This window comes from Bubalus kerabau, chromosome 1 (assembly GCF_029407905.1).
Source record: "Bubalus kerabau isolate K-KA32 ecotype Philippines breed swamp buffalo chromosome 1, PCC_UOA_SB_1v2, whole genome shotgun sequence".
Lineage (NCBI taxonomy): Eukaryota > Metazoa > Chordata > Mammalia > Artiodactyla > Bovidae > Bubalus > Bubalus kerabau.
Genome location: NC_073624.1, coordinates 93,129,349 through 93,144,146, shown reverse-complemented (window position 1 = coordinate 93,144,146; position 14,798 = coordinate 93,129,349). Strand labels below are relative to the sequence as shown.

At 42.3% G+C, this 14,798-nt stretch overlaps 1 protein-coding gene and 1 pseudogene across 4 annotated transcripts in view; both read right to left on the bottom strand.

Moving 5' to 3' along the window:
- The window catches only part of DIP2B (disco interacting protein 2 homolog B), a 232,581-nt gene that overhangs the window by 152,689 nt on the left and 65,094 nt on the right, over positions 1-14,798 (bottom strand). The gene's annotated exons all lie outside the window — the stretch shown is intronic.
- Positions 6,143-6,614, bottom strand: LOC129653673 (40S ribosomal protein S2-like; annotated as a pseudogene).

The following is a 14,798-nucleotide window of genomic DNA, read 5'->3' as shown; positions in this document are numbered from 1 at the left end:
TTGGCAGTGCAAGGGCGGAGTCCTAACCACTGGACCACCAGGGAACTCCCGAAGACATTTTAAGTATCAAGAGAAGTAGGCTTCCCTGATGTCTCAGACTAAAGAATCTGTCTGCAATGCAGGAGACCAGGGTTCGATCGCCGGGCCAGGAAGATCTCCTGAAGAAAGGCATGGCTACCCACTCCAGTGTTTTTGCCTGGAGAAGTCTATGGACAGAGGAGCCTGGCGGGCTACAGTCCAAGGAGTTCCAAAGAGTTGGACACGACTGAGCCGCCAACATTTTCACTTCACTTTCATCAAGAGAAGTGGTAGAGTGAAAGTGCTGGATTATGAAGTCTGGGTTCTCGCCTCAATTCTGTGCAAGTTTGGGAAAGTCCCACCATTTCTTCAGCACTCTCCCTTATCTCTGTGGCCACCTCTTGAGTCCAGGCCACCTTCAGCTCCTGCCTGGACCTGCCCAGCCCCTCCACATCCTCCAAAACAACCCACCCTCCTGCCTCCTCCAGGCCATTCTGCTCAGGGCTGCAGCTGACATAACTTTAAGTGCAAATCTTGTTTTTATGTGAATACTGAACTCTCGTGCAATCTTTTCACCATTTCGGTGAAACCAGGCACAGAGTACATCCACAGCATCCAGAGTGAGGCTGGCAGTCTTCAGAGCTCACTTCCTGAGCTGGATTCCTTCACTCAACACATGAAAAGACTGGAGCCCAAGAGACTAAGTAGGTGGGCCACATCCTGAATGCCACGTGGTTCCCAGAATGCCACAATTATGTGGAATTCTAAAGGTCATCCACCCACTGATGAGTATTTACCAAAGGTCAGGCACTGTGCTAGCTTTCAGGAACTTTGGTGAAGAGGTGAGACCTCTGACTTCTTAAAGCTTATATTTCTAGATACAGTTCTAGAAAAGCAGCACATACCTGAGATGCTGTTCTCTCACTTCACTGGAATCCCTGTCAAAATGTCTCCTCTTCTAACCACTGTCGAGAACACCATCCCTCACTTCACTCCACCTGCTCCATTTGTCTACACAGCACAGATCACCATCAGAATATGATATATTTGTGGTTCATCTGTTTGCCCACTATCTGGAAGCTTCCTGAGTGTATCTACCTTGCTCACTGCTATCTACCCCATGCCTAGAACAGTGTCAGGCACACAGTAGACACTCAATAAATATTTGCTGGAAAAAAACAGGCAATGTGACAAGAAGAGACTGAGATGGGCAAGTAGCCACTTTGGGAAGGGTGATCAGAAAAGGGCTGTCAGACAAGGTGACATTTAAGCTGCAGCCTGAAGAACAGTACGGAGAAGAGTCAGGACAGATCAGTGTATGGAGAAGGAACAGTGAGTGTCAAGGCCCTGGGGCATGAGAGATCCCAGTGTGAAAGGGGCAACTTTGCCCTGCACAGGGAGGGAGGGGAAAGCAGTAGACAAAGCTGGAGAAGCAGGCAGGACCCTGAAGGCTATGCTAAGGAGTCAATAATTTATCCTACATGAAATGCCATCATTAAGAACTAAGCAAGGAGTTACATGATATGGTTGTGTTTTTCATAAAGCACTGTACCTCCTGTGAGCAGAAGAGTGTATAGAAGACAAAAATGAAGCAGAAAGACCAATTAGGAAACTCAAGCAGTTTTCCAATTGAGAAATGATAGTAATTTAGTGGTGAAATATACACAAAGAGAAGTGAAGATACTTAAGATATGTGTAAGGTAGAATTGTTAAGACGTGCTGATGGGCTAGACAGAGACAGGGAAGATAAAAGATGATTTCCAAGTTTCTGACTTGTGCAATTGGGTGTATCAGGATCTACTAACTGAAATGAAAAAGGGTTGAGGGGGAAAAGCCAGAACTTTGTTTTGTACCAATGAAGCTTGAGTCATAGGTTTCTGATCTCCCGGTGGAACTCAGAGGACAGGTCTGGGCTGCAGCTACATGCTTAGGAGTCATCAGCATAAAGATGATATTTAAAGCCATGAGAGTAAGTGAAATGACCAAGGGGAAGGAGTACAAATAAAGAGAAGTTAGGCCCAAAACTGAGCCTGGAGGCATTCCAGCACTTAGAGGTCACGCAGAGCACGGAGGCAGTAAAGGAGAAGGAGAAGGACTGGTCTATGAGACAGAAAACAACTGGATTCCATCACAGAAGACCTGGGGGCTCTTAGCAAGAATGGTTTCGGTGTAGTAGTGAGGAACAGAGCCAGTACTGAGTGGTTCAAAGAGTGAATGGAAGAGAAAAAAGGTAGAAGAAAGAACAGACAACTCTTTTGAAAGGTTTAACTGTGAAGGGGAGAAAAAAATGAGCCACTAGAAATCAAGAGAGGTGAATTTAACAAGGGACAATTTCTTTCTACAGATGGGGTGCAAGAGCTTGTTCCATTATACCCAACTGGAGGGAAATGAGAGGAGAGTGGCCCAGCTGCCAAAACAAAAACCTCTGGATGAGGAGAAGGGCAATTGAGGGTGTCCCTCTAGACAGATTCTTATTTTCTCAGGCAAGCACCAAACAAAGCCATCAGCTGAGAGAACAGAAGTCTGTAAGGTTTGAGGGAAAGGTATGAAGACTCTTCTTAGAACCTGAGAAAGCAAACTTAAAAGCTGGGCTTCCTGACAGTGATGAACCCCATTTCAGACCGTGGTTATGTCAACATGGAATTTCATTTAAGACTTCCCGTACATGGTCAATACTTCCTTCAATCAATGTTGTTATTCGAATTTATACCAAGAACTAAGTTTGTAATATCATCTTCGGAAATCACTGATCTAATATAAGTAAATGTCCCCTCTCCCACCAAAACAGAATATTACAGACTCTCTACACATTCCCAGGATTTCGATCAATCATCAGATCATCAGCATCTTTAAAAAAAAGAGATCAGACAACAAACCAAATGAAAAAAAAATTACATAATCAGAGGAAATGTGACCACAGACTATCTTACGTATTTCTAGATTAAAATGCATACTGATACTTGATATGCTTTAAAATAATTGAAGAGGGCAAGAGAAAGTGGGTAATGGTATAGATGAAATTAGACTGGCCATGTGTTATTAACTGTTGATACTGGGGTAATCAGTATATACGGATTCCCTATACTAGTCTCTCTACTCTGAAATGTATTTGAAAATCTCCATTTAAAAAAAGTAAAAAGTAATCAAAGAAATCCAGAACACTAAAATATAACCAATATTTTGTTTCCAATATAAATTAATATTCCCCAATATTTCATAATTTTTTTCATTTCCAAAATTCTAGTTTGCTTCCTTAACAACTAAGTCATCAGGAAAGGAAGCCCTTATCCTTCCAAACAAAATTCACTTTATTTCAAAAATAACCCTCTCTCTTGTCTGTTTTGTAGGATCAAGCCTGCCCCACTGACCATGTATCTTACTGCGTGAGGCCTGTCCAGGTCCCCCAGTGCAGTCTGAGACAAGGGGGCACTACTGCCCAACCCAGGGGGTTCGGATGCAGGCTGGCTGGCTTCCATACTAAACTCTGCCTCTATCACTATTAAAGGTAACATGTGAGCCTCAAAAATGAAGAGAAAGGGGAAAAAGTAAAATAAAAGTGATCCAACTTTTCCTTCCTTCCTCAACAAATGTCTGATCTCCAGAGCTCTTGGAACCACCACAACAAACAAGCTCACCTTCACTAACTTCTCTTTTAGCAAAAAAAGTAAAAGACTGGTTCGTGTCCAGTGGTTAAGACTACGTGCTTCCAGTGCAGGGGGTCAGGGCTGATCCCTGGTTAGGAGGAGGGGGAGGCAGAGGAGGAGAAGGGAGAAAAGGAAGTAGGGAGGAAGACAAGAAGGACTGAGACCAGAGTATCTGGTGGGAATGGAGTGGACAGTCCTCTGTGCTTCCCAGATGCCCTGCTGCCTTGGTCAGATTAATTTATACCAGAAGTAGCTTTTAAAGACACTTAACCACTGTGGAGAATGTGGGTAGCAAATGAATGCTACTGAGGAGAAATCAGCACTGATTAATTCCCCTCCTGAGACAAAAGGTAGATCATATTTCTCTGATTCTACTACACAACTCTCCTCCATCCCTTCCCACATCTCTTTTCCCTACCAACCCCTTCTCAAACCAAACTTGTGGCAGATAAAATGCACTGGACACCATATGACTGGAAAGAGCCAAAATTTTAAGGACACCACTGCTCCGGTTGGTTCTACCTTGCCAATCGGAGGGTTACCTGACTGGTTTCACTGACAGAACTGGTTGCCCAGGAGGGTGGATATTATCTCTGAGAGCCACAAAGACCATCTTCTCTTTGCAGCAGCTATTCTAAACATTTCTTAGTTTATGAATATGTATCTGTTTCAGCAGTTTCCAAGTCTGGAATTTTACAGGAATTTCTAGAAGAGTTCTTCTAAGATTTGGTTGGGGCCCATAAACCTGTATTTTTTAAAAAGTCATCAGGCAGTTGCACTTACTCAGGCTTAGAAACAAATGATGTATTATGAGCTGAGGTACAAACATAACTCATATTCAAAAGAGTAACCTACCTCTAAAAGCTTTAATTATTCTGAACATAACCAAAATATTTTCTCTAAATAAAACTACAATTCTAGATAATATGCAAAGTAAAATCAAATTGTTAATTCAGAAAAAAAATAAAAAGCTAACAAATTACAAGGAAGGACTAAAGTACAGTCTTCTAAGACTGGTCTTGCTGACATATTGGACTGGATGATTCTTAGTTGATAGAGGCTATGCATTGTTGGCTAGTCCTATCAACCGAATATAATTTCAGTGAAAATCTTACTGTAACAACAGAATGAGTGATTTTGCTGAAATGAAGTCCAGCTCTCTGATTTCTATCCACTAGATGCCAGTAGTATCCCCCCAAGTTGTAACAATCGAAAATGCCTCTAGACACTGTCAAACGTCCACCGCGGGGCAAAAATCACCCCAGTTCAGGACTACTGGATTAAAGGAACCAGGTTAAAAATTAGAAGGGGAAAAAAAAAAAACCGGCTAAAATAGATTGGAGTGAAGGTACAGCAAATAAATTGTCTTCAGAATATAAAGCAGTAGCACGAGGTGCACTCTTACTGGCTATTTTTATTAAAAACAAAACTAAAGGAAATGGACTTAAGTTTCACAAGGGAGCATCGAGAGTACTCAAAAGGAAAAACCTCTTAACTCCTAAGTTTCATTACAGCCAGGAAGTCTGGAGACCCTTTCCTGGAGATAATTAGAATGAAAAGGCTGTGATATGACTCAGAAGCTTTGGGACTAGAGTGTAGGTCTGAGAGAGCTGCGGAGGGCCCATTTTAGCCTGAGAACCTCTCCCGCCCTGGAGCCTGAAAGACTCCTTCAGAAGGAAAGCACCTGACTCACAGTTAGTCTCCCTCTGGACTCAGGTCCGTGTGATGTGACCAGTTTCTGAACGCACACACAACAAGCCAACAAGGCTAGCAGGTTTATGGCCCTTCCCTGCTGCTTGTGCTCCTTAAGGCCAAGGTGAGGCTGTGAACCGGTCTTCTCTTTTGCGCCCAGGGTCAGTCCTAGCATTGTTCTAGTGCAGAGGCTGCCAGTCCAAAGTGGAGCTGTGACCAGGAATGGTATTCTACGCAGATCAGCACATCTATAGTGTCTATCTCAGTAAAAGTAAAGGCAAATAGAACAAATCTGAGAAAAGAGAAAAAAACAAGTCAAGCCACAAACTACTGTAATCAGTAGTTCCCCAAAATGTGATCCATTGATTTCTGTGGGTCCCGCAAGAACTTACAAAGGTCCACAAAGTATAAAATACTTTAATAATGATATTAAAAGATTTTTTTTTACCATTTTTACTGTGTGAACGGCTATTTTATATTTTAACCTTTTGCTCTTCATCCATAACAATGGATCTCAAAATTCATATTTTTAAATTATTTGCTCTCATAGCATAAAAGCAATGGTGAATAAAATAGCTGGAGACTTAGCACAAATCAAGGGAGTGGTGATTTAGGCCATGCATATACAGTGGAAGTTACTGGTTTTATTACATCTTGATCCCTGAATCCACATCTTTCTAATATTCTGTGTTGTCTCAAGGAAAAGCACTTACACAGTTCTGAGCTGAACCGGCTGTCTTTTTTCTTTTCTAAACTGGCTTCATTCACTATATTTTTTTCATATAAACCTATGTGATGGCTACAGCTGGAGCCTGGGTCCTTTGCACGGAAACTCTGGGGTGGGTCTTTATAAGAAGGTCAGTGAATTCCTGATATGGAGGCTCAAAGACTCAGTGAACCCTGACTCTTTCAGGGGTGAGATAACTGTAGGTCTTGGAAATGGCATTAAAAGTGGCCTTGGCAAAGTTGCTCAGGATGGCAGTGATGGCAGCAGGATGGAGATGCAGCAATGGTCAATTCCAGCCATCATCAGTAGCTTCTTGGGCACAGGGACTGAGATGGTGCCAGTGTCCCTGGAGACAGGGATGAGGCAAACCAGCACAGAACCACAGTGGCGAGTCACCTTGCAAGGGACAGCATGAGGCTTGCGGACCTTGTTCCCCCAGTAACCTCACTGAACAGGGACGACAGACTGAGTTTGGCCAGAAGCAATGCCCAACAGATGGCAGTGGCTACCTCCTAAGAGCACTTAACACCCATACACCATTCCTACTTTAACATCATTTCTACTTGAACTGATGGACAAACTATGGTTTTCAAGCTTGAGTATCTGGCAGACATGCTCTTAAAAATTAACCAAGTGAGCTTGGTACCAGCAGCACTGATAACAATCATAAACTTCAGTGAACTGGCGGTAATTTCAAAGCAAAAATCAAAATTTTGGAATACTTGAGCTTGACAGCTTTACAATACTTAGCATTTTTTCTTATGAGACTGAATATGAGATTAACAAATACAACTTTTGCTAATATATAATGAAATGTGTCATAATTTGAAAGATGTACCTAACATACTGATTCAATATTTTCCAAATGGCCAATGAATGATGTTTAAAAAAAAATTATACACTAGTAGTAACTCATTCAAAGTATAAGACAGATAGGTGCTTCCTCCATGGCTCAAGTGGTAAAGAATCTGCCTGCAATGCAGGAGACATAGGTTCGATCCCTGGGTCTGGGAAGATCTCCTGGAGAAGAAAATGGATAAAATTTGTAAGATCAGTAATCCAGTATAGTCAAAGCTATGGTTTTTCCAGTGGTCATGTAGAAGTGTGAGAGATGGACCATAAAGAAGGCTGAGCATCAAAGAACTGATGCTTTCCAACTGTGTCATTGAAGAAGATTCTTGGGAGTCCCTTGGACTGCAAGATTAAACCAGTCAATCCTAAAAGAAAGCAACCCTGAATATTCATTGCAAGGACTGATGGTGAAGCTCCAATATTTTGGCCACCTGATGTAAAGAGCCGACTCATTGGAAAAGACCCTGATGCTGGGAAAGATTGAAAGCAGGAAGAGAAGGGGACAACAGAGGACAAGATGTTTGGATGGCATCACCAACTCAATGGACATGGTTTGATCAAACTCGGGGAGATGGTAAAGGACAGGGAAGCCTGGTATGCTACAGTCCATGGAGCCGCAGAGTTGGGCATGACTGAGCGACTGAAGAGCAACCAACTCAAACTGATTGATTAAATCTTCACCAATATTTTTCTGTATGTTAGGAACTAAGAGCTAACAACAGTTCCTTAAAGCACTCACTGTATGTATTAATTCATTACAGTCCTCTGAGATGCCACACACAGCTAGGTAAAGAAGATATAGAAACAAACTAGAAATGAAACCTGACTTCCAAGTGTACATAGTGGAACAGGGGTGACTGAACAGTAAACACAATCTCAGAACACAATCTAGAATGTGCAACAACAGAAGTACAAACCAGGTGGAATAGGGGCATCACTGTAGGAGACAGCTGGGCTTAATGGAAAAGGTGACCACTGAGCAGAGTCCTATGGGCTGAAGAGGTTGTAGGAAGAAAATAAAAGAGAAAAGGGCACAATACACTGCAGGATTTTAAACAAGAAAGGACATTATTAGGTTTTTGTGTTTTATAAAGAAATCTGACAACACTTAGTGAGGGGGCCAAGAGAGAAGCAGGGCAAGTGAGATGGGGAGGAGCATGGGCCAGTGGGGATAGAGAGAAAAAAGCAAAAGCGATGTTTTGGAGGGAGAACTGGTAAGATCTGGTGACCTAGGACAGCAGTCAGATAGTAAAAACACAGGCTGTGCAGACAACAGAGGGCCTCTATAACAAACACACATACATGCTTGTTTTAAACAACTCAGAAATGTAAAAATCCATTCTTGGCTCACAGGCCTCCGGTTAGATGTTGACCTCTGACCTGGGAGATAAGCAACAAAGGAGAGGAAGAGCCTGCTGAGGTGACACCCATGTTTCTGGCTTAACCTAGTAGACAGGCGGAGATGCCACTCACAAGAACTGTGGATACAAAATGAAACGCTCAACGGTTTCTGAGTGGTGGTAGTGGAGAGCGTGGAGGAAGAGTAAGTTAGTTTCAGACGGCCCAGGTGGAACTGTTAAGTAGAGTGCCAGACATATAAATATGGAGCTCAGAATAGAGGTCTGGGTGGAGAGAAAGATTTGGAAATCATCAATATACTAAACAGCTAAAACCATGTAAATGGCCGACAGCCAAGGAGAGTGTCAAGTGAAAAGAAAGTTGGCTACAATCATGGGAAACACTAGGGGTTGGGGAGGAAACAAAAGGAGTCTGTGAAGAAAACTCAAAGAAACGACAGAACAGCAGGTATATTTTAAGATGCTAAAGGACAGCAGCAAACTAAGTTGTGGACCTTCACTTAATGCCCAGGAAAGATGCCAAACCATAGATGTTTCAGAAAAGCAGCGAGGGCTGCCTAAGGGTGCACAATTCCCATGATTCTGGCAAACAAACGTTTGCTGTAATTTCCAAGAGGCCACTTGTTATAAGGTCTCTTCCCCAAAACAAATTTGCTCCTAGCCTAGCCATGCTACCATTTCCTACCTGGTACCAACCCATTCTTCATGGAAACCACACACAGGAAGGAGCCAAATGCTTTTGAGGAGCGTCCACTGCTCAAGTCTGGCTTCCTGAATGTAGCCCCACCAGTTGTAACATCCCTGGCAATTCTTTGTCACTTACATGCTTCTATCCTGGGAAGGGAAGTAACTGATCTGACTGGCAGATGTGGGGAAAATAAATGGTCCAGTTGTGCCTTTCTTCCTCTTAAGAGTGAACTAGATGGGAGATGCGCTGGCTGGAAGCTTTGTCTACTACACATGCCTTCTCTAATCCAGCAGTACTGTGACCAGGGGGCAGGTCTGCCTAATTCTGGAACTTAACAAGCTGATTTGGCTCTAATACTAAACTGCTTCCTTTACCTTGCCTTCATCAATAATAAAGGTGATATTATAGTCCCTATTTACTAATCCTTTAGTTTCTATCCAATCTATTCAAAACTTGGGTGGGAGAGAAAGGTTCTATTTATTGCTCTCCCCTCCCTTCTAGATCCTAACATCAAGTTTAAGTAACTTTAGATAAACGCAATCTAATTAATCTAATTTAATGTAATCTTAGTAAAATAAGGGCTTTCCAGGTGGCAAAGTGATAAAGAATCTGCTTGCAATGCAGGAGACCTGCATTGGGTCAGGAAGATTCCCTGGAGAAGGGAATGGCAACCCACTCTAGTATCCTTGCCTGGAGAATCCGATGGACAGAGAAGCCTGGTGGGCTATGTCCAGGGGATCGCAAAGAGTCAGACACAACTGAGCGACTAACACATGCACAGTAAAATAATTTAAGATTTTTAAATGGTTATGTTAATTCTCCTTCCTTTTAGATGGAAGCTTCTTTACCATTTTGAAGGTGTGTTGCATGTCTCATGTTATAATATGGAACAGGTGAGACACTATCACCATTAAAGACATAATTATAGTTGAAATTAATCCCAAACATTCCCTCCACTTTCAGACTTTGGAACAAATTTCCAAGAACTCTTAATATCATCAAACACAGTCAAGGAAACCACATCTCCAAGTACTTACATATAATTCATAAATATTTATCCCAGGTCATTTTAAAAATACCTGAAAAGATAAATTACTTGAATAAATGAATCGAGTGATTTCATGCAAAATAACTTCACACTATCATATACCACCACACTGTGCCGTTTTTAGTCTGAGGACAGGAAAATACACACTCTGTAGAAAAAGGAAACGTAAACAAAATGGGCTAACCATTTTTAAAGACTGCTTCCTATCTGGGTTCCGCCTGTTCATGAGACCTGATCACAAAAATACAACAGCCCTGAAGCAATACCTCAAGTGATTAGTGCTACAATGGGCTTCATCAGTCACTGCAGACACTGTCCAGAGATCTAGGCCCATCTCTTCCGCTGTTTCCAATATCCACTCTACATTCAGGATAAGGTTACAGAGACTGTGTTAGAAGAACCATACTGAACGAGTCAGGGTCAACACCACGTGGTTGGTGGCTACAGACCAGGGCAGGCCAGGAAGAAATGGACCTACAATGGGATGGCAGGTAGAATAGTTAGAGCAGGGTGCCACTCAATCTGTAAACTACCTGACTGGTACTCAGTCTTGTCTCTTTACAGCGTGAAGCACCCAGCACAGAGCTTTACATAGTAAAGGTAAGTGGCTATACTTGGAGATTTTACATCTTCTGGATTATGTGCTGATTGCCTGGAACAGACTTAGGGGGAAGCCTAAGCGGACACTTAACCATTTAGTTCTGCCCAAATGAAAGCACTGAATGCCCTGCGTGGCTTTATTATTGGAGCTCACACATTGAATGGTACATGTCTAATCAGTTGTTGGGTGCCAAGAGTGTTCTTTGTTTAACAGCACTCTCTAGCCAAGATGCTGACACTGGGCATATTCTCAAACTCTCAACTGTCTCCTAGAGCTGCTCAGATCTGATTTAATACTGTCAACGAAGACGCACAGCACGAGAGGGGCTGGCTCAAGATGCTCCATGAAAAGCAGCCACTCATGGAAATGTTAATTTGTGGAAGGAGGCACCAAATATTTTCTGTTATTTTAAATCCTGGCAGCAGTAAGGAGAACCAGCCCAACATTTTAAGCAAACTAATTTTATACCCTTTTCAGCTTACAAAATCGATAAATTACAGCTCTACTTTTCATTATCTGGGAAATGGCAAAAATGGAGAAGAGAAGAAAGGAGACTCAGTGCAGTAAATTGGAAGATCCTTTAAAACAGAGCCTATGTTTTGTTCATTTTCTTTTCCATCAGAGTCTAGCAGCAGTGCTTTGACCACAGCGCTCAGTGAGTGAAAGCTGAATCAAATCGTTGTGAAAGCATTCTCAGCTCACCACAGATCCAGCATGTCACGAGTTTAGCAACCCTTAACGCTCTCCTAGCAAATGCTTTCAGTTCCGCTTACAGCAAACATTTTTTTCCAAGAAATGTATCTTACTTCACAACACAGAAATGAAAAACCTAGAATCTCCTTTGTAAAGGTGCATTTCTTTTAAAAAGGAGCCATATACTATAAATGAGAAACATTTTGTGTTAAAAAGGAAAGGGCAGCCTAAGTAAAGCAGTATATCTGTAACTGTGCTGTAAGGAACTCTAAAAGAGCATACATCTGTAACGCTGCCATACAGCTGCATCCATAAACGCCTTTTCCTAAAGGACTAGTTAAACTAAAGGTTAAACTAGAAATGCAGGTGCATCTTTTAAATAAACTCCCAGTCCTAGAAGTATGTTTAAGTTATTTATGAATAATTAAAAGGCCTAGGTTCCAAGGGTCACAGAGAACTGAACTCCCATCTTCTCACAGCCAAAGTCGTTCAAGGGGCTGCCAACAATAATATATTCTCTGTGAGGCTTTTCCTGGCAAGCCCATTCCCCAACCCCTCCCCTGTGTTGCCATGGCATTTTCTTTTCATACCTCTATTATCGTTTACCTCAGCCTATAATCAACCTTTAACTTCCTTTTCATTACAAATCAGTTCCTGATTAGACTGTGAGCGCTTTGTGGACAGGAACTGGGTCAGAGTTACTTTGCTATCCCCAGAATCTACTAAATAGTAAAGCAGTTAGTTAATAAAACTTCTGTTGAAAGAATGAAATCAAAACTTCTGAGACTACTGTTTTACATATTTAAGGCTGCTCACTGAAAGGAAGTCCTCAAGTAACCCAAGGTACTGAAAAAACTGTTTAAGCCTCATATATCCACACATTGTCTGCCTTTATCTTTATGCATTTATACAGTCAGCAACTGTCTCAGGCAGAACAATGTTTGAACTTAGTGGGTGCTCAATATTAATTGATACAAGGAATACATGTTGAACACTATATATAGAGAGAGAGGGGGAGAGAGAGCGGGCCAGGATACTGGGGAAGAGGGGAGAGGGGAGAAAGAGAGAAACACAGAGAGAAGAAATACATATATCATATACTACAGAATTCCCTAGATCTGTTTTTTAAAATATGAACATGTAAAGTAACATATAAACAAAAACTATAGAACTTTCTCATTTTTAAGCAAGACCTGGCAAATCTTAAGAGTTGATTTTCAGAAATGATAAAAGGATCATGACACAGCAAAAAACTGGTCTGACTACGGAATCTCTCATAGAGTAATTGGATAACTTCATTCATAGCGGTGACAAGTTTCTACAACTAAACTGCAAAAGATTTCTCACTTTAACAGCCAGCAGCAGATGTCAACACAGAAGCTGAGTTGTTACTCCTTTTTGGAAGCCAGTAGACTGTTAAACTTATTAGTTTCATAATAAATATAAAAACATGTAAAAATATAATATTTTACAAACCAGTATTCATCTGATATTAATATAACTTTTAATACAGTAATTACAAAAACAAGCATAGAAGCAAAATCTCTAAAGATATCAATATTTACCTGATATGTATACAATAATATTCAAAATAACTATAGTTCATTTGATGGTAGAGTAGGGAATTCCCTGGCGATCCAGTGGTTAGGACTCAGCCCTTTTACTGATTGAACCTGGCCTGAGGTTCAATCCCTGGTTGGGGAAGATTCTGTAATGAAATCTATAAAGGTGGAATATAGTTTTATAAAAGAGAGCTAAACCTCACCCCCCTCTCTGGTAAAAGGTAATCCTGAGGAGTCAAAAAAACAGGTTCTGACATTCAACAGTGAGGCTACACAATCTTTAATCACCACCTGCATAAGAGGTAAAGAGCCTCATTTTTCCCTTAGAGCTTTGCCTCTAACCCACTGGAAATGGCGGTGATGAAACAGCAGGCCAAGAGAAGGGGTCCAACAGTTCAGATGGTGGAGTTCACAAGCACATTCTCTTCCACCTTCAAGTGTCTGGTAGGCTGCAAAGGCAACCAACCATATAACATGGCCTTGGTTTTCAGAAACAAAATGTCATTTAACAAGCCCCAATAAAACAAAATTTCCTAAAAAGTCCCAGCCATCATGGCACCTGGAGGCAAGCACTATGAAGCAAGGGCATCATATGTTGCTGAAAGTGGGGCCCAAGGCACTGGGTACCAGACCCTCCTTAGTCCCCGGAGGAGGTTAAAAAAAAATACTAGAAGCTTGTAAGGCCGCCATGACTTGGATGTCTCTGAGAACAGTGGCATATCCATATGCCAAGTTGTAAAGGCTACATCCTTGGAGCCTGGAGCTTCCCCAAGTATATTTGCTAATGGTACACTGTTGGAGGGGGACCCAGACCCCTCAATGGTCGACTGGGACTCCCAAGAATGGGAGGCGGCAGCATATAAGTTGAGGAAGAAACAACCTCTGTCCCAGGCATTCCCTGTTAATATCTACTGTACCAAAAAGTCCAACAACAGCCAGTGTGAATGAGGAACAGAGACGCCTAACTACACCACAACAGAAATGCAAGGCTTTTTAGAAACAGTCACCAAAAGGGAGAGGGAGAAAGGTGCTAATGGTTCATAGGGGTCTCTGAAACTGTTTTCAAGCTTTGTTTACACAGGAAGAGGCCCCTCCAGGCTCACAGAGACAGAAGGAAGAAGCTCAGCCTCCCATACAAGACGAGTGACAGGCTCTCTCTGTATTGGCAGCTGCAGCAATCAGGGTCCCTGATAAGTCATCTCGGGACAGCCGAATACAAGTTAAAAGCCTTGGTTCAGGAGCTGCGGGCTCTTCAGGAGACCTCGGTCCCATTCCAAAGGATGAAACTGTCACCTCTTGCAATGCTCCAGCTCTGACCACAGACTCTGGAATCCCACACCCAGATCTCTTAAAGAGATACAGCTGGCAAGGCCTCTGCCCTAGGGACCCCTGCAGTCCCCTGAGCTCGTCCCTCCTCTGAGGGACAATCACCTGTTCACTTCTCTAATTATCCACAGGGACGTTCTCATTGACACCGGAGCGCAGGTTACACTCTTCCCCGGAACCCCTCCAAAAGTAAGTGAGGGGAACCCTGTCAATTACAAGGCATAAGAAGTAGGATGAACCTGAAAGTTGCTCAGTCGCGTCCTACTCTTTGAGATCCATGAACTATACAGTCCATGGAATTCTCTAGGCCAGAATACTAGGGTGGGTAGCCTTTCTATTCTCTAGGGGATCCTCCCAACCCAGGGATCGAACCCAGGTATTCCACATTGCAGGCAGATTTTTTACCAGCTGAGCCACAAAGGAAGCCCAAGAATACTAGAGTGGGTAGCCTATCCTTTCTCTAGTGGATCTTCCTCACCCTGGAATCGAACCAGGGTCTCCTGCACTGCAGGCAGATTCTTTATCAACAGCTATCAGGGAAGCCCCAACAAGTAGTACAGTAGATGTCAAAGATTTATAAATCTTATAA